The sequence below is a fragment of the Scylla paramamosain genome, chromosome 35 (assembly GCF_035594125.1).
Source record: "Scylla paramamosain isolate STU-SP2022 chromosome 35, ASM3559412v1, whole genome shotgun sequence".
NCBI classification, from domain to species: domain Eukaryota; kingdom Metazoa; phylum Arthropoda; class Malacostraca; order Decapoda; family Portunidae; genus Scylla; species Scylla paramamosain.
In genome coordinates, this window is record NC_087185.1 from 7,692,227 (window position 1) to 7,694,934 (window position 2,708).

Below are 2,708 nucleotides of genomic sequence, written 5' to 3' on the forward strand. Positions count from 1 at the left end.
CTGGAACAACAACAGGTGCACAGGTGAGGAGGATAAATGGTAGCACTCAGGTAACGAAGGTGCCCCCGTGTCCTGAGATTTGCCCCCTTCAGAGCAGGTGGTAAAGATACAAGGCTGGGACCGCCACTCAAAAATCAAGGGAAATTTCGACGATTGGGGAGGAAAATGGAAACATGTGTGTGATATGTGAGTGAAGGCACGTGTGGTGAGTGTTGTGAGTGAGGCGGCGCGTTTACGTGTGTGAGACGAGGGGGGTGAGGTGAAATGAGGTGAAATGATATCGTAAATAGCGCAGGGAAGGTAAGGAGAGAGAGAGAGAGAGAGAGAGAGAGAGAGAGAGAGAGAGAGAGAGAGAGAGAGAGAGAGAGAGAGAGAGAGAGAGAGAGAGAGAGAGAGAGAGAATTCCTACCATTACCTGCACTGCCTCACCTGTCTTTCATTCCCTTGATATACGTTACGTGGAGGGGAATGACGAAGCTGTCTATTCATCACACAAAATGGATCACAATTTGCACAGAATGAAGCAACATTTTTACGCTACATTCTCACTTTTGGTAAATATTATTCAGACAACTGGTAATCCCTTTCATCACGTCGCCCTCATTACAGGCAGACTTTCAATTATAACACGTAAATCACAATGCAACAAGCGATAGCACTGTCTGCCCCGGATCAATACAACTCTCATTCACGCGAAACATCGTAAGGGTGAGATTAAGGGGAAAAAAACATAGGTGATCGACATTAAGCTAAGTGCATATTAGGGTCATATTGGAGTCTGGGTATAAGAATATTGAAAAACTGCAGGAAGTTGTGAAATTCATTAAGTTGTTGACGGGGAATAAATAGAATGGAAGATGGGGTGCAAGAAAGAGGTTTTATTTTTGCGTGATAGCATTTTTTCTTTTTTTTTTTTTTTTGAGGGGGAGACAGGGAGAGGGAGTCAAGTCACACCGTCGTCTACCGTTGGAAATTAATCAAGCTGACAGTATTTCAATGATCTGACAGAGTTTCATTTATTTTGACACTTACATTACAATATCGAACCACACACACACACACACACACACACACACACACACACACACACACACACACACACACACACACACACACACACACAGACACACACGCAGTAGACAAAGGGTGTCAAAACGAATAGAGGCACCTACAGTGTACCAGGGAAATAATGCTACACCCGGTTATCCGGCTCGCCTCTCTCACGGTCCCGTATCAATCAGCTGCTCTCTTTTCGCAGCGGATCACGGCTGTCAATACGCGAGGTTTCAAAGGTGAGAGGGAGGGAGAGGGGCTGAGGAAGAGAGGGAAAAGCGAGCGGAGGGAAGGACTCACTGCATAAAACATATCCGCCAGAGATACCTGAATGAATCTGATAATTGGATTCCATGATGCGTAATTTCTAAACGAGTATCCAGAAGATTTTTATACAATATTTTTTTACTTCAGTCTCCCCGTCTCTCACTCGGATGTATATTTTTGCCACCATTTCTAGATCCGATAAGCTCCCACCGTCAGTCCACGCCGCGTATGAACCTGAGAGCTGGAGGGCACGAGGTGTAATCAGTAAATAGCCAGGTAAATACTCTATCGTTAAGAGTCTTTTTATAGCACACTTTTCTAAAGATAAATCCTACCTCACCGTTTTAGCTGCGATCAGTTTCCAGTTTCCAGCTTCCATCGAGGGAGTAGGACACTCGCAAGAAATCCCTGATGTGAGGGTCTGGAAATACGACACTGGAAAGTAAACGAGAAACACGAAAATTAATTATTCCATCTCCCTGTTTACATTACGTATTTATCAGTTCGTTTGTCTTGTCCCCTGTGGGTGTCTGGGGGGGAGGGTTATAGGTCAAAGAGGAAGGTCAAGGGTTGCCGTCTGTCTGTTAACACTTGTCTTCTCACCTGTGTAATCAAGGGAGAGGAGGCACCGGTGCGTGGACAGGTGTGCCGAGTTATTAACCTGCCCTTTGTCTTCACAGCTAGTCTGCTTCCGATCCCTCACTAATAATAATAATAATAATAATAATAATAATAATAATAATAATAATAATAATAATAATAATAATAATAATAATAATAATGATAATGATAATAATACTAATACTACTACTACTAATAATAGTATTCTGTATGACTGAAAAAAGAGTCAGAGAAAAGAGAAAGAGATGGAAGATAAAAAAAATAAAAAATAAAGGTTAAAGAATAAGAGGCAAAAAGCGAAAGACGAAATTCGGTACAAAAAAATTTTATACATAGAAACACACACACACACACACACACACACACACACACACACACACACACACACACACACACACACACACACACACATACACACACACACACACACACACACACACACACACACACACACACACACACACACACACACACACACACACACACACACACACACACACACCACTTCGAACCTGAATATATAAAACAAAATATAATAAGGAAATATACAAACAAAATATCTAAATTACCTTCCTTGTCGTGCATGTAGGAGACGGAGAGTGGGAGGGAAGGGGGGGAGGGAGGGAAGAAAGGAACATAGGATAAAAGGAAAAAAGGAAAACTTAAGGAAACCCACGAAGGAGGCAGTGCTTTACGAGGCTTCCGATCACTGCTCCGAACTTGGATTTTAGGATCGTAAAGGCGGAGAGGCAGGCTGCTTCATCCCT